The 18,772-nt window shown below is 36.3% G+C and overlaps 1 protein-coding gene across 1 annotated transcript in view; it reads left to right on the top strand.

Moving 5' to 3' along the window:
* Positions 1 to 482: 482 nt before the first annotated feature.
* The window catches only part of LOC148215107 (uncharacterized), a 137,551-nt gene continuing 119,261 nt past the window's right edge, over positions 483 to 18,772 (top strand). The window contains exons 1-2 of the mRNA XM_088144516.1: positions 483 to 551; positions 3,445 to 3,500. The gene's annotated coding sequence lies outside the window, so the exon portion shown is untranslated. The remainder of the gene's footprint in view (positions 552 to 3,444; positions 3,501 to 18,772) is intronic.

Raw genomic sequence — 18,772 nt, 5'->3', positions numbered from 1 at the left:
GACATAATATTTATAGCAAATTTTGCACTTGGGGAAAAAATTGAAGATTCTTCAATTTGGTTTTCAGGCAGTTTCCCATCTTAACAATTTCATCCTTTTCATATCCTGCACCTTACGAATTCAACAAAAAAGATTTACCTGAATAGTCATGTCCATTTTTGTGCACAGTTCTAAGGTATAATTTTTTTGTATATGCTTTCCTAGTCTGCACACATTTTGCATTCAGTTTTATCATAGATATATTCATTATTTCATGTGTATCTTTCTTGATTATATGTCCTTTTGTATTTTTACTAATCTACTCATATGTATGTATGTATAGTATATATGTGTGCGTGTGTGTGTGTGTGTGTGTGTTTTGTATTCTTATGATTAGCAAGAATTGCTGCATATAGCATAGGTACAACTGAGGCTAGCAACCCAGTCTATTATTTCCTTATCTTACTTAAAAGTGTTATGTGAAAGCCTTGATTGATGAAAGCTGTAAAGGACAGTGGAGATTAATATTTATTGGCCAATCTACTGAGGTGTGGAGGGCTGTGTCTTGGAATGTAAGTGGAGTGTATTGCAAATATTGTAAATTATGAAAAAATGAAAGAAAAGATAGCTATGTTGTGATTGTGAAACTAAAAAAAGGCAAAGGATGCAATTGTTCTCAACGGTGGACTGATTTTTTGGAATAGAACTGATAAATGTATGCAAAGAAGTAAAGGTACAGATTTAATTATGAATGAAATGGCTAAAAGATTGTGTCATATAGGTTGTTAGGCGTGTGTATGAAAGTTACAATTCCTAAAGTGCTGAAAGCATGTTATGCTGAAGTGAATGGTGGTAAATTTAAAAAATGGGGAATAAGTTTGGGGAGAAAGTTGTACAACATTCTGACAGTATGATCCAGAAAAAAATATTCTGTTAGATGAATTAATAGGTGGAAAGAAGACAAGAAAGTACAGGAAAAGTGATTGTGGTGTTTGGAAGACCGAGAATAGATGAGAATGGTGATTATATGGTTAGAACAACAGAAATTTTGAAGGTAAAACTAAGAAATGAGAGGTATGAAGAAGTATAATGAATAGATTGATGTGAACAATATTTAGCTATATTTCCTTTTCTCTTTTCTCCTGCCATAATTTATTTATTTTCCTTACAATTCCTTATACTTTTTTTTTCATTTTGCATGCTATTGCTTACTCCTTAAATTAAGCTTATATGTATAAGAACTTTGACAGATATGATCAATTTAAAACATTTGATTGATTTCTGGATTTCAGTTTTTCCTGTAAAATTCTACAGACCATATTCAATAAAATATTGCATGTTTAGCTACCATACTTACCTATTTTAAGATTCTATTTTTCATCCATCTCAACTGAAATAGGAGATTATGATAGAAGCTTAGTTCAAACAACACATTAATTCATGGTTTCCTTAATCGTGGTTTATTAAAACAAATAATTGGGAAGTTCAGCAGAACATGTTAAGTCAGGCCTAACAACAATGTAAGATTTTGTAGTGTGAAAATCTAGCTACGTTCTGTCTTACTGAAGGAAGAAAGAGCAGAGTCATTCTTGTTCTTTGCAAGAGGCAGCTGGGGAGCAGTGGCCAAAGCGTTGAATACTTTATACCCATACACTAAATTGTTTTCTTCACAGTATGAATGGTAGGATCACCTGGTATCCTACTTTCCATTTCTATTCTGCTGCCATTATGTACAAAAGAGTTAAAGTTGGAATAACTGAAGGTTCTCTTTCAGACTGTCCATGCTAATTAATCACAATATTGTTTTCAGTGGCTTTGGAAAGTTCTGTGCCTTTAATATATAGATACATAGATAATGTAAATTGTTGCCGGCTGTTCATCTCTCTCTCTCTATACCCCTTCCTCTCTGCTTGTGCCTTTTGCACCGTTTTTGCCAGTTAACTTTTGAATTTTGCTGATGTTTTAATTTTTTTTCCCCCTAGCTGAAGTAAGGGGGACATGAATTTGCTCTGATATGAATATAGGGACTGACTAGGAGTTTCCTGGGTGCCAACTGAAAGTAGTTTTCCAAGACAAATCAGTTCTGAATAACTATTCAGAGGCCATCAAAGTTTGTAGTGTCCTTTCTAATGTGCAACAGAAATCTATGTCTGGGATATTAAGGTTTAATATTCCTAAGAATATACCCACTTCCCCAGCAATTATAAAAATCTTTCTGGAAAGGAATGGAAGGAAATATTCTAGTTTTTAATCCATTCTTTCCAGCTCTAAATGTTATTTACCTTAGGTAGCCATGTACTGAGTATTTGCAGACATCTCTAATTCAGTCATTTTTTACCACTGATAGTGCATGTTGTCCCCCACTCTCTTTCAAGCTCCCCCATTTTTCCTTCTCATACACACTGACATAAAGCAAGCTCCAACCTTTAAAAGGCCATGCAAATTTCTTATCTACAATTCCTAGCAGAAGCCCACAACAAAAAAGACAAACGTTTGTGAAGAAAACAGGAGCTGTTTCTTCCTCCAGTGTAAAGTGCCTGCTGTCATTCAGCTTAGCAACACAGTTTTGGCAGCAGTTGCTCCACAGGATAAATTGAACAGATCATTAAAGAGATTTTTTTCCCCTCTCTATTTCCGTTTCTGACATCTTATTGCTAGTGAGATCGAGTCATTGTGAAAGTTAGCTTTTTCTTCAGGCTATTAACCTGACCACTGGCCTGTGACAGAAGAGAGAGACTTAAGAGGAAAGAAGATGTGAAGAAGCAAGAAGCCTTCCTAAAAGTTGGAAGGTTTCCTTCCTTCCTTCCTTCCTTCCTTCCTTCCTTCCTTCCTTCCTTCCTTCCTTCCTTCCTTCCTTCCTTCCTTCTCGTTAATTTTCATATTCTGAGCTAAAACAATATAATTTCTTAACAGCTGTATAACTATTTTAAAAACACAAATCTTCCTGAGCTCAGTGAAGATTCAATGGAAACTAAATCTTTTGGTGCATTATTCTCTAGAGAAGATAGTTTGGTTAAGTCCACCCTGAGTTCATGTATTGTTGGACTGAAACTGGGAATTTGTGATGGGAAATGTCCCTCAGTTAAATGCAGGTAAACTCAGTTGTATGCTGTTAGTAATATTTTATTGACTACTAGAAGGAAGGAAAGGAATGTAGCCTGTGTAGTTTAAAGCATGGATTACTGTTCTCTTGTGAAAAGCTCACATTGTATGTTGATTAAATTGTAAGAAGCACACGCCTGGGCCACATAAAAACCAAGTACTTCTTTGGTACAGCTTGGCTGATAATATAAATTGTATATGTTATAACTGCATAGACATGGGGAATCTTAATGTATAAGTAATCATGTAATTTATTTCTAAAAAATGCTAGCATGGTAAAACTAGGAAATCATTGCTAATTAGATGTGGTTTTCTTAAATAATCTAATGTGAAGCAATGGAATGTTACCTGCTCTTTTTTCAGCATCAGCAAAGGAAAAGAAAGAGATTTGTTTTCTGGATAGAAGGAAGTGATGAGAGGTAAGCAGCAAAAGATATAATGTTTTAAATATAAATAAACAAAACAAAATAAAATTGTTATCAAAATAAAATAAAACAAAGAGGTCCTGGCATTTAAACCAGGATATATCTGGTTTAATAGCCCTTACTATCTAAGCCATTTTTATTTTATTTTCTAATAGCCAGCTTGGCAGTAGTATGTGAACTATTCAAACAGTGAAATGACACACAGATTTGGGTGGGAGCAGAGCACATCTTGGAAGTACAGGTCTCCCCTCCCACAGGGAGGCAGTATTAGAAATCAGGCCACTTATTCTGGTAGGTCCAGGAGCAACCGTTAATTCAGTACTCCTTTCTGGTGTTGTCTTCTCAACTCATCTGATATTCATATATTTTTATTTAAGTATCTATTTATTTGATTATTAGATTTATATCCTGCCTTTCCTTCAAGAGCTCAAGATAGCACTCCCATCTCCATTTTTTCCCCACAACAATAGCCATGTAGTAGGTTGAATTAAGAGACTGTAATTGGCCTAAAGCTATACAGTAAGCTTCCTGGTCAAGAGTAGACTTGAATTTGCATCTCTCTGGTCCTAGAACTAGACCACACTCTTCTTGTTGTTGTGTGTGTTTTATATATATATATATATATATATATATATATATATATATATATATTTATCTAGGAAGCCTATGGGCAGTTAAGAAGCATATGTCAGGAAATCCAAAAATTCTAAAAATAATCTTTGATATTATATTGTAGCTGATTAATATACCTGTGCAAGGAGGATGCTCATTGCCTCAACAAGGAACTTTGCAGCACAGATGCAACAACACAATTCATTTGGAGAACAGCTATGAAGCAATTAGCATTTCCAGGCCTCCTTGGCATATTTACAAGTCAGAAGAATCTTCTACACATGTGCTGCACCTACACCAAAGCCAATTCTGGAGCCTGAAATGACTTACTGGATGTACCAGAGAAGGTCCCAAGAGCAGTACAGCAGCTTTTCAGGAACACTGGGCTGGGTTGTTTTGTGAAGCAGCTTCCAAGTAGTGCTTTGTTCAAAGAATTGCCAAAACAAAGCACTCCTTTGAAGTTGCTTCATGAAGCAGAGCTACAAGGCACATCTCTGAAACTTTGGATAATTCTATGGCTTGAATGAAAAGTATCCATTTAACTGATCATTTCACATACTGAACTATACTTTGGCTGGGGTCATCAGAGATTTATTTCTTAATTTATTTAGCAAATTTATATAGATGGAGAGAGAGTTATGGAAAAATCCTCTTAATTTCATGGGCATGGTTTATAAGTGAATATGCCTAGTCTCTTACCAAGTTGTTATTTCAATCAATGCATTTACACTTAACTCCTATAATATTATCCCTGTTCTATAGGAGCTAAACAATAAGACTTTTTATTAATTATGGGAAGAAAAGTCAGTGCAGTGAATTGGAGGTTTTTACAACCTTTCCTCCATCTTTTTGTAGCTCTCCAGAGAATCTGTTCAGCTGCTGAAAATTACTGTGGCTAATTTCTGGTTTGCATCCAGCACATTCCTAGTCGATCCCTATATCCAGATCAGAGCAAGCCTACATGCCACTCAGTACAGCTAGCAAAAATAGAGCTTCATATTTATTTATTTATGAAACACCAGCAAACTTAAAACAAAAAACAAAACCAGTTAATTGGCAAAATGGAACAAAAGGGATATAGAGACCCGAACAACAAATAAGAATTTACATTATCTATCTATCTATCTATCTATCTATCTATCTATCTATCTATCTATCTATCTATCTATCTATCTATCTATCATACAGCCTGCCTCACTGCTAGTAGAGACTCTTTCATTTACAGCGTGAATGCCAACAGCCATCTTCAGCCTGGTCCTCTGTGCCTCTTCTTTACTATTTGCTTCACCAGGTTTGTTGGTCCAATCTCTCTTGCCTACCTTTCTCAAGCCATCTTTTGTCCTATGGGGATTATTCCCCAGGCTTGCCCATTCTTTTCAGCAGCTGCTGCTAAACCTTCAAGGCCATATTTTGAAGATAGGAACAGTGCTTGATCTTCAAAATATGGCTTCATTCCTGCATGTGCAGGAATTGGAGCAATCCCTTCAGCATTAAAAGCCTGACTTGTTATAAACAGTTACAAGTTCTGTGAATTGTTAATGCAGGAAGTGGACACCGGTCCCATTTTTCCTGTTACTTCCTAGCACCTTTCAACAAATGTCACTGTCAAGGCCATTCAAGGAGATGAGGGAGACTAATTATAAACTGACAATCTTTGCCACCACCTCAGTCACATTAGTATGACATTTTAATTGCTGCAAGCCACATGTGTTTGGCTGAAAAATGAGATTAAATGATGATAAACTGGGAACAAAAGGATGTTTCCCAAATTGTATGGAAAATAGGGAGGTGAACTCTGTTGTATTAGAAGCTGATTAAAGGGCCATCTCTAACAGCTTCTCATCATTTGCTTTGGGAAGAAACAAAGGCTACATAGCTTCATCCAAAAGGCTACATAGGCCTTCAGTTTGTTTCTTCAAAACACACAAGCGACACTTTCACAGTTCAGTACAGGCTGATCAAGGTAGCATGAAATAAAAGTTAAAAAAAAATGAGTTAGATCAATATTTAAACACTAACATGAAACAAATTATATTTCAACTGCAACATGAAAAACCTTAGCCAAGCACATTTCAAGCAATTTTGAAATATGTTCAGCTGATGGCAAACATTCTATATAACCAGCTTTTCAGAAGGATGTTGTGTTTTCATCAATGTTGGCAGAGACACAGATTACCTTTTCAGGGAGGAATGCATTTTCAAACAGTGAAACTACTCTTTTTTTTTTTCCCCTCATGTTCATGTTCGTACTTAATGAGTTTTACTGACACAGCATTAACTTCATTCTAATCTTCATCTCCATAATATGACTGTGCAACAGACTCTCACCCTTTATTCTGTCCAATGTTCCTATTTTCCATATCTACATAAAAGAGAGTTAGACCAAGTTAAAAATAATGCCATCGTTTCTCTCACTTTGAAGTGTGGCATTTCTCAGTATAGATATACATGAAGACTAATAGGGAATGAGAAAGAGAAAGATCCAAAAATTAGATGCCTAACATTCTTTCCTGAAAGGTTGTGGGCATTTGGAAAAATTAAATTATAATCCTTTAAAAATCAACAAGCAGTACTTCCCAATAGATTGCTGTTGTAAAAGAAATTAGGTAAATCATGGTTTGCCTGTATTGCACAACTGGTGCACAAGCTGCACTGGCTTCCAGTATTTTGTTTTTATTTTTGGGGGGGGTGTATGTGCATGCGCACGCAGTTCAAGGTGTTGGCATCACCTTCAAAGCCCTGAATGACATGGGGCCAGATTATTTGCACACCATCTTCTTGAGGGTACATGCCTGTTTCACTAAGTCAAATAGGTGGGTGCGCTCCAGGTCCATTCCCTTAAGTGTCGTCATTTGCTGGAGTCTAGGAAACACACTTCCTCCATAGTTGATCCTGCCCTATGGAATGCCTTTACCCCTGAGATATGGCAGGCCCCCACCCTTCTAGATCTCCAGAAAGCTTTGAAAAGCTGGCTTTTCTCCCAAGTATTGCATTAGGGTGAGGCTGGACCTTAGTAATTGTGATTGTTAAACAATGTTAAATCTGCTATGACCAATTAGCACACTGACCACATTTTAGATCAATGATATTTCTGAGTCATCTTCAAAGAATAGTACAGTAATTTAAACCACGGGGTTAATGAGTCTGTGAGTCATTGTTATCAAGGCCTCCCAGTCCAAAAAAATGCCTGCAGTTGGCACACCAGCTAAGGATGGGCCTCCAGGCACCAGATCAGGACATAACTGAGTATCTTCAACATACTGGTTAAACATCATCCCAAACCAGTGGATGATGTCACCTAACAGTTTGGTGTAAATATTGAATAGGATAGGGAGACAGCCAAGCCTCATGGTGCACCATATTAGAGCAATCACAGATATGATCACTCCTTCCTGACTCAGGCCAACTGAGCCATCAACTTCAGAAGGAGTGGAACTACATAACGCAGTGCCTCCAACTCCCAACCTTCACAAGGAGTCCATAAGAACCAGGAGAGGTGCACTCCATAAAGATGCCAACAAGGTCATCAACCAGGACAACCAATGCAATTTCTATCTGATATCCAGTCCTGAATCCAGACTAGAACAGGTATAGAGAAAACAATAGAGAAAACAATTATATCGAGATGGGATGCAGTAAAAAGAAAAAGGAATAGATGCAAATAAAAATTCTTGTCCAAGGTTCTTGGTATTGCTTATATTTCATTCTTGAGCAGGTAAGACCACATATGTGCAAGAAAGGAATGTGAAGATGACTATGTAAGTGTCTTCTATTCAGCTAAATAGTACTAGTGCCATAATTATGATCTAATCTGTACTAGTGCCATATTATGATATTTCTATTTGTTTCCATAATATGACTGTTTTTATTCACCAATATAGGTGAGAGAGAGAGAGAGAGAGAGAAATAGATAGATATTCCTCTCCATGTATCTGTGCAATTCTACATGCAATTTATAAGTCAGCGTGAAAAGCAATGGAAGTTTCTAACAATCACTTTTGAATGGATATTAGCAACCTCATCTGACCCAGGTTTTGGCAAATGCATACATTTAAATTCTGCCTTAAATAACTGTGGTATTTACTGCAGACTTTAAGTCTACCAGTCGAATCAGAAGAGGGTTTCCTTCTAACTCAACTATGAAGAGTAAAAAATGCATCAGGGGCAGTGAAATCTTTCAAGTCAGCCACCTCCAGAAATGTTTTCCTACCACAATTGCCAACTAGACTTTTTCTCATGCTGTCGAAGAGACAGAAAACATAACGGCAAGCTTTTCTCACAGTACCTCACTCTGCTCCAAACAATTTGGAGTTTCTGTGGCTTACAATGAAAATATACTGGGTTAAATCTTCAAATACTACTACATGGTACCAAAGTAAAAAAATGCATATGTATTTTAGTGAAATTGGAGGAAACCAAAAATGTTATCTTAGATCCCAAAATGTCATCTGTGCCATAAGAAATCTACAGTATGTCCCCTTGAAATGATTGCTGCTCTCAGGAACAGACAAAATGTCTCTGTTCCAAATCAACATGCAGACCAGTAATTAATTTGCATTTAATTTTTAGTGATAGATAGATAGATAGATAGATAGACAGATAGATAGATAGATAGATAGATAGATAGATAGATAGATAGATAGATAGACTGTATGCATATAATACAACCCAAAATCACACACATCAGAAAAAAATTTACACATATTTAGTATGTATATATTACGCAAAATTCTAGGCAAAAACTTATAAACTGAATGTACACAAAAATTTGAATAAAAGCTCATGCTTACTTTTAAAAAGTGCAATTTGATATGGAAATAATACAAAGTAAATTTAAGACTGAAAACATGAAAGAAATTGATAATACATTTGCTCATCCCTATTTTGCAATATAAATGAATATTTAGGTTCAGAAATGATGTCAAAAATCTGGTATGTAATCAGAAAAATATCTAGGTAGTATAATATGTTGATACTGTTATGCTATCATAATAGCAAATCTGGCATAAAATACATATACTAGCCCAGAACAAAATGTACATGATTCATATTGTTGATACAGTATGAGTAGACTTCAGCTGATAATGCTCACTTTTTACCTTCTTGAGATCTACTATCTATATTGTAATGAAAAAAGTCATATACTTAAAGCCTTTGCAGGCATTCTTAACAGTACTTAAATACATAACCAGACAACAAGACCTCCATTCACCAGAGGTCTTCAAAGAGATGTTGAATAGCCATCTGTCTCAAAACTTTAGCAGTTCCTAACCTGAGCAGAGAGTTGAACTAGATGACCTCTGAAATCCCTTCCAACTCTATTATTCTATATTCTCATATCCTGAACATCATGGACCATCCCACAACTACTTCATTATATAACTTTCTTCAGAGTAGTTGTATGAAAGATAGATAGATAGATAGATAGATAGATAGATAGATAGATAGATAGATAGATACACACACACACATACATGCATACATTCATACATGGTTATATATGTATGTATGTACATTGCATACAGACTGTGGGTGAGAAGCTACATAATATACTGATGCTGTGCCACATGCACCAAATCAGGAGGCGGAATTATTTAGCATGATCCAGTACCCCCTAATGACTTAGGAAAGTGCATTTGAAACTGTAGACTAAGTGAATGAAATATTTTTTATTCCAGGAATTTTCCTTTGGGCAATGGAACAGAATGAAGTAAACAATCCTTTCCCTTCCAGTTTCCCCAGGCTATCTACTTTTTGCCAGGATAATTCTGTTTATTGCTAAATAAGTGTGTTGCTATTATTCTTAACCCAATAGGATTCATAAATTTGCTACAGTCAATATTCTTCCTACCTCTACTATAGAAGATTCATCTGCTCAAAATATGTCTGAAAACATATTTAAGCCTGTTTAGCATCAATCGAAATATTGAATGGATAGATGTATTCCTAATCACTACAGTCAGGATTTGGAACACAGATGGTAATATCCAGTCCACAGATGCATAGCCTTCCCTACAGTCCAGTGTATTCAGTCCAAGGGAGCTAAATGAAGGTCGGTGGCTTTCCACAGTACTGAAGGTGGCTGTCTCACACCTTTCACTTTTGAAAAAGTTCACTGGCTGCTGAAGTTTGCACATGCAGGTATTCCATCTTGGATTGGTCACAAGAACCAGATTTTGCCCACTCCGCATCATTCTGCCCACCCCGCAGTGAGATGGGTGGTGACAAATTTGAAATATAAATAATAAAATTTCTGAAGGGGAAAGGCACAATGCAGTTGTGTCTGGCTCTTAGCCATCTAGAAGATGTGCATTCTAGGGGGAATCTCTCATAAACTCCAATTTAGTTTCACTTCACATTAAACACTGATTCTGAAGCTGGCATCAGAGGTAATCCAGTTGAGGCCATCCTAAAGTCTTTGCTTCACTTCAATTACCAGACACTTCTCATGCAGTGAAAAGTAAAATTGGTCAAGCGTGGGACTTGGAGAGTCCCACTTATGGGACTTCCACTGGGAGGATATCCAATTATCAGCTCCTGATTGCTTACTCAACTGTGTGTCACCCTTTGAAAGGACGATGCGAGAATAATAGGGGTGTAGTTTCAGGGATGTGAAGGGCTTTACCCTCCAGAAAACCTGCCCCTGCAGATGTCCATAATGAAAAGTCATCACTCTTAATGACTGTTGAAGGAGAAAAAATGAAGTGTTTTTTTTTTTTTTTACTTTAAGTCCTCCTCTAATTGGCTGGTATAGTTTAATCCAACAGTATATGACTCTCTTTTTTTTTTCTTTTATCAGTTTTGTGCTTGTAAGGGTGAAACACATTATTCTGATCTGCTGCAGCATAGTTTAGTTTCTATAGTTTATTTTAATAAAAAGGAATCTTATCATGAACTTATCAATCTCTGCATGGTTCTGACCAGTCATGAGAATCTTAATGAGTATTTATTCCTGGGACCCACAGACAAAAGGGAAACATTTATTAAAGTAGATAACTTGATCAGATTCATCATCTCTGTACATTTACTCCTGCCTGTCTTCTACAAAAAAAAAAAAAGTTACGACATTGTACAAACATCAAAATTTAATACAAACCCACAAATGTTTATAAAACTGTTAAATTTAATCTAGGGGCCAAACCACTAACAGACGTTAGTCATAATTGCACAGTTCTTTCAAAAATTCCTTCTTTATTTTGGGTTTTTAATAGACAACGTCTTTCATATTGTGCTCCATTCACATTTTAGTTTAAACAAATAGTAAGAGCTCTTGTTTGCCATTCTCATTTAGATTTTTCTTCCATTCTCTAAGAGAACGAAATAATATTTTCTTGATTAAAATGTAACATGACTGAGTGAATATCTTTTTTCCAGCAACGTGTTGTAACTATTCCAAAATGGGCAGTAGCATTTCAGAAGGGAACGTTGCTGTTTTTGACACAAGCAAGAGGATGTTAATAGGAAAAGTAATCTGTTACTTTTCCTTCTCAAAAGCTGTCATGGCACAGTCTAACAAGAGGAAGAAATTTCAGTCACAAATTCATAAGTGGATTTGACTTTCTAGTTCTATCTGCAGTAATATGTTATACAGGAGCAAATGTTTTTGTGTGACAAAATGCTGCCACCATTTACAACTGCAGCCAAACAAAACTTTTTTGTGAAAGGTGCCAGTAAGCACCTATGTGAATTTCCACCTCAAATGGAAATGTTTTCTTTCAGTTGTTAATATGATAGTATTTTTCAAATATGAACATAGCTTCTCAGCTCCATTCACTCCATGGATTGAAGACCTGATTGCACCTGCCACCTACAAGCAGATTGCCTATAGATGTAGACTTTGTATGGACAACTATAATGAAATATGGGACTCATTTATACAAAATACAGTAGGCTAAAAAAAAAAAAAATGATAGTCACATAAATGTATTGGAAATGTATAGGCATCTGAATAATATTTTCTTTAGATAAATATAAGAGAGATTTGTAACTATTTACTGTTTAATGATATACTACGCTAAGTTTTATTTTCTTTGTTGTATTTTTGTCACATTTTAATAGCACTTTTTAATGTTTTTCTTCTTCTTGATAGTGTATTATTATTTGTGTTTCTTTTTTCTTTTTTCTTTTTTTTTATTACTTAAAAAAAAACATAGCTTTTCCCCATCATAAAAGTCAAACCTTTTTCCAGCTGCAAATCTTTCAGTTACCCTAACAGAGAAAAGAACTTCAAGACAAGATGGAAGTATTGTCGAAGGCTTTCACGGCCGGCATACGATGGCTGGTGTGGGTCTTCCGGGCTGTGTGGCCGTGGTCTTGAAGTCTTGTTTCCTAACGTTTCGCCAGCACCTGTGACCGGCATCTTCAGAGTGCAGGAGCACAGACAGGAGCAGGAGTATACTGCATACCATGCTGCAGGAGTATACCGCTGCAGGAGTATACCGCATACCATGCAGTTGCGGACAAGTATACATCGGGACCACAAAACGCAGCATCCATACCAGCATCCATACCAGGATAAAAGAACACGAAAGACACTGCAGACTACAGCAACCAGAAAAATCTACAGTAGCTGAACATGCTCTCAAGCACACTGGACACAAAATCCTATTTGAAAACACAGAGATACTGGACAACACCAACAGCCACTATACCAGGCTATACTGGGAAGCCATTGAGATTCACAAACACCAGCACAGTTTCAATAAAAAAGAGGAGAGTCTAAAAATCAACAAAACCTGGCTACCAATCCTGAAAAATACAGCCTGCAAAAGGTCAACGAACTCAGCTCAACCACCAGGACATGTGAACAGTTCACACAATGAACTTGCTAATCACCCCCAGCAGCCCCTCGTTAACAATTCAGTAGAAGAAAAACCCTGCCTAATCCCCAGGAAAATACACACAGATGCTGACTCCAAAACAAGCAGCCACTCAGTAACCCAACCCCCCCCACACCCCCTCCCCCAGATCTCTATAAATACCCACAGAAGGGTCACTTCACCCTGGGCACAGAGAGAACTGCTCCTGTCTGTGCTCCTGCACTCTGAAGATGCCGGTCACAGGTGCTGGCGAAACGTTAGGAAACAAGACTTCAAGACCACGGCCACACAGCCCGGAAGACCCACACCAGCCACAAGATGGAAGATTCCTCAAGTTTTGTTCAACAGTAAATTTTATCAATCAGTTCTATCCCTGCCTGATAAATATTAATGAATAGTTATTGTTTTTTGTTAAGCCATAATTTTATAGAAATGACAGAGACACAATGTTTAAAATGCTGAAATATTTGTCAATCAACACTGACTTTTTAAAAGATGTTTTAGATGTCAACAGCTTCCTTCAGGATCTGCCTTTATTCTCAATGGGGAAAAATCAGTCTCAGACAGGTATCATTTATGTGAAAGAAATTTGTTATTGACCCTGTGCATATATTGGGAAGCTTTTAATTGTTACATCAGTATTATGGGATGACTTAATGATGAACACCATCATATGCACAGTTGTCCTATATGTGGACAGCTAGGACAAAATGAATGGCGGTCTAGTAGAAAAGCCACACTTGGTTTAATTTAATTTCTATTTACAACAAATTATTTTTTAAAAGCTGATATTTATGCATTTAAAGTTTCCTGTCTTTTATTTTATTAAAATTACAATTTAACAGCTACTTTTGAAGATTTCTAGAAACCATAGATTAGAATTTCAAGACCCACATGTGGCCTTTAAGGTTGTACATCTTCCAACATAAGCACTCTTTCTTATGTTAATAAAATCTTCCTTCTTGTTTTCTAATTTCAAGCCCCATGCATATGGGTAAAATCAAGGAAGCAAGAATTACATAGATTTCAGTAAGATATCTTTAATGCTAATCTGAGATAAATGCAGAATCTTGGAAACAATAAGACAAATTTCCTATCCTCCTTTATAGTAAATTAATTAAGGCAGAGTCTTTTTGAAGGAATTGAAGTGCTCCTTCCACCTGGGCTAAGGTGTCATTTAGGAAATAAACTGACTTGCCCACTATCTTTTCATTATTGATCTCCCTCCCATTCTTTTCTCAGTCTCCCCATAATCCATCTCACCTATCACCTAAAACAGTGTTGTCCAAACTTGGCCACTTTAAGATGAGTGGACCAACTCCCAGAATTCCCCAGCCAGCAATGCTGGCTGGGGAATTCTGGGAGTTGAAGTCCACTCATCTTAAAGTAGCCAAGTTTGGACAACACTAAAAGATTCAGAGCAAATAATATGCACAGTGTTTTTTTCTCACAGTGAAAATCAGATGAGCATATTATTATAAGTTTTATGAATTATGTATTAGTATTATTAATGATCATGGGTGTTTATCAAGCTATGATAAAGCAAACAATGGTTTAGCATAGGAGTATGAAAAAAAGTAGTTTGTTGATAGCTTTGCCGAAATCAAGATATGACTACAGCATTTCCATAATATTCTTAGGAAGTTTCTCAATCAAGATTTCTCCTTGATAAATATATGTTGATTTCTAGCATTGTGTTCAAGATATTCCCTGATCACATTTCTATAAATTTCAAGCTTCATTTTTTATTCACTGTTCTCTAGTGAAACTCAAATCCACTTCTCAGGAAGAAACTGAGGCAAAGTAGAAAGTGAAATGTTAAAACTGTACAATGTACAGTATACTGAGCAATTGGCATAACAGTACTTTTTGTTTATTTATCATATCTGAAGAATATCTTTCTGTTGATAGTCTCCTTCACGAACCTCAGCTCATCTCAGCTTTAGTCTTTCTTGTACCATCTCTACAATTGTAGGCTATCTGTCTTTGATTTCTTGGTGACCAGTCTCTTTTTCCACTTCCTAAATGTGCCTTTATTTTCAGATGTTCAGTAATATTTCTATGTAGCCATACTGGCTTTTTTTACTGTTTTATATTTTTCAGTTTCACAGGAATGGTTTGCAATCATGCTTTTATCATGATTATTTCATTTTTATGACTCATGGATATCCTGAACCCCCCCTTTTTTTTATTTTTTTGCCTATGACCATGTCCCATCATGAAATTCTACTTAATATTGCACTGAGTTGATTTAAGTATGCTTTTTGAATATTAAAATCCACATTTGATTACACTCAGGTCTAATTTCCCTTAAAACAAGAACTCCAGCTATTTCCACTTCCTCAAATAAATTTTCTCCATTAGTTAGAATCATATCAAGTGTAGCTGATTCTCTTGTACATTCCTCCACTTGTTTGGTTAGTTATCAGCAAGACAAATCAGGAATTTCCTGAAAGACCATGCTTGGAAGAGTTTGCTTCCAAATAGATGTCAGGGTAATTAAAGCTTCCCATCATTACTATTTTATGCCTATTTGAAAAATCTGCAATTCACTTTCAGAAGGCATTATTCACATTTTCTCCTTGGTGTTTCCTATCACACACCATGCAATCAACAGTATTGTTTTTATTCTTTCTTCTATTTGGTTCAGCCCACATGTTTTTTTACAGAACTGCCATGTTTTTTTTTTTCACTTTATAAGTAGGTGTGAATACAACTTATTTCTACATTCTCTGTATCTATTCATTTTGAATAAATTGTATCTTTTATATTTATTGAGTTATACTCACCATCCTGTGCCAAAAGTCCAAACTCATATTGTTTAATACCCATACTCCATGCAATGGTACATAGAAAATGAAGTCTATCAACTTTTTTTTCCTGATTTCTCAGTGAATATTATAATAGGTTCCTTTATGGCAAAATTCACACTTCCTTCTACAGTTCTACACATTTTTACCTAAGCGTCTAACTTCAGAATTTTCCTCTGTAACACCCAGAAGTTTCCGTAAAGCTCTCTTGATCAGACTTTCCATACCTTGGCCAAACAGTCCTTGTGAAATGTAATCAATCCAGGGTCAATAGTCCATTATTTCAGATGTCAGACCATGATCCCAGAAACCAAATCTCTTATGTTGACACCATTTCCCAAAACCAATAATTTCCTTGAAGTACAGGTCACATATTCAACTGCCTGCTCAGTAAAATAATCCACTAAAAGCAATTAAGTAGCAATTCTGTCTGTCTGTCTGTCTGTCTGTCTGTCTGTCTGTCCGTCCATCCATCCATCCATCCATCCATCCATCCATCCATCCATCCATCCATCCATCCATCTATCTATCTATCTATCTATCTATCTATCTATCTATCTATCATATTTATATAGACAGCCATCGCACACAAAGTGCTTCTTAGCCATAGATGTCCATTATAATCCATAATTATGGTGGTGGTGGTGAAATGAATCATGTACTGTATATTATGATATCATGATGCACACATTCTTTTCATACTTCTGTTCTGATGTCAGACACAACTAAATAAGTCATGGGTTTGTGTCATGTACCACAATGCACATTTTTATCATTTGCTTCCCCTCTCTCTCTCCCTATCGATCTAGACCAGGGTTTCTCAACTTTGGCAACTTTAAGATATGTGGATTTCAATTCCTAGAATCCTCCAGCCAGCCATGCTGGCCAGGGAATTCTGGAAGTTGAAGTCCACATATCTTAAAGTTGCTAAGGTTGAGAAACACTGATCTAGACCCTATTTGACACCAGGAGAGTCCACCACTGTTCTATGCATGTAGTCCACAATTAAACAGCTCTTACCATCAGGTAATTCAACCCATTCATCTTTGTGCATTCCAATGACAGCATTTTAGATATTTGTAAATCACTATCATATTTCATTTAGATTTTTCTTCTGCAAGCTAAATATGCCCAGCTCCTTTAACCATTCCTTAGGGGAGTTGCTTTCTACATCATCATCATCATCATCATCCTGATAAACCCTGACATATGTCCTTTTTTAAATGTGGTACCCATAATTGGACATAGTACTGCAAGTAGTCTAACAACACAGAGTGCTATGGAACTATTATCTTCCATGAACTGCACACAATGCTTTTGTTAAGGCAGTCCAAGATTGCATTGAACATTTTAGGTGCTACATTGCACTGTTTGCTCATGTTCAGCTGTTGGTCCACTAATACTCTTAGATTTAGAGTATTAGTGGACCAGTTTTACCTAATACTATACCTATGCATTTGATTTTCTTCCAGAAGAAGAGACTTATTCTTGTCACAGTCAAACATTATCCTACTGAAATTGGTGCAATGTTCAAACTTGTCAAAATCATTCTGAATTGTGATTTTGTCCCATAGTTTCCAGTTTTCATAAATCTGCTTTCCATTCCTCCCTCTAGGTCAATTACAAAATTATTACATGGCACTGGAATGAGGACAGAGGCCTGGGGGACCTCATATTTTCCTTCAGAATGATTCAGAACCATTTACAAGCAAACACTGGGTGTGGCTCCTCAACCAATTGCAAATCTATTGGATTGAAGAAAACATGATTCCATTTTGTTCACAAGTATGCCTAAGAGACATTGTCAAACATTTTACTGACATCACAACACACAACATCCATAGCATACCATTGGTATACCAAACTAGTCACTTGTTATAAAAAGAGATAAGTTTCATCTGATAAGATTTGTTTTTAGCAAAGCAACACTGACTTCTGATAATGGTAACATTCCTTTCTAAGTGTCTGTGAACATGCTGCTTGACAATCTGTTTTACACAGATTATATCCATTCCTAGTATTAAATGCACTGTCCCACAGTTTTCTACATTCCCTATCTTCCTCTTTTTGAACTTCACCAGTTTCACCAATCATCTTGAATTCATTTTCTCTTCTAAACTGAAAGAACATGCAGACAACAGATGAGCTAATCAATGGTCACTATAAGTGGCAATAGGATAGGCAATAGGCAATAGAGGGATGCAAATAAATTCTTTATACCACTTACTGACCCACACTCTAGAAGACATGGAGGAATAAAAATCCTTTCAGAGCAGATGCCAATATGTGATCAGTAAAGCCATCAAGTCACCTTTCCTTTGCTGTTTTATTAACACCTGCAAGCTGTGATGATAAAGGAGTAGCATGTCAGCATTTTGCAGCCAGTCGTTTTCTAAGTAATTTGTATGTTACTGTGGCAGCTGGAGTGGTGGAAAGAATGAGATATATTCTAAAAGAACAATGCAAATGGGATGCTGAAGCTCAGGGATTGAAGTTGTCTTACATTCAGGTATCAGGAGGTGAAGTGACACAAGAGTTCTTGCCAAGAGGATAACAAGCTTCTAAGTTCCAACAAGCTTTAGCACTGCAAAGAAAAGAGAAGTGTCAATTGTATTCTGGTTCTAAATTCATTTCAGCGGAGCTGGGAGTAAGCAAGATTTAGGACTCAAACAAAGATTATCTGAAGTGCTGGTTCTTACATGGAACTGTCCATTTTCTTCTCTTGTATGTGGGATGGCATATTTCACAAGGAGATAACACTAAAGAAGTCTAATATATCCATATCAAACTATCCCTGCCTTCAGTTGCTTTCATGAAATTGTTTCCCATCATTAAGAAAGCAACTGTTATTTGGATCCCAGAAGTTCAAATGCTTAGTTATGACATGTTGATGGCCTGTAATAGATGTGCATCATTATCATTGCTTGATAATGGATCTAACACTGGGTCATCTAACTCAGTATTGTATTGTCTACAATGACTGGGAATAGCTTTCCAGGATTACATAACAGAATTTTAAATTTCT

Source organism: Python bivittatus, unplaced genomic scaffold (assembly GCF_059951505.1).
Source record: "Python bivittatus isolate LINGU-HERP-01145 unplaced genomic scaffold, Pbiv_v1 ctg000350_np1212, whole genome shotgun sequence".
Taxonomy (NCBI): Eukaryota; Metazoa; Chordata; class Lepidosauria; order Squamata; family Pythonidae; genus Python; species Python bivittatus.
The sequence above is the reverse complement of the archived record's forward strand: the minus strand, read 5'-3'. Positions and strand labels throughout refer to the sequence as shown.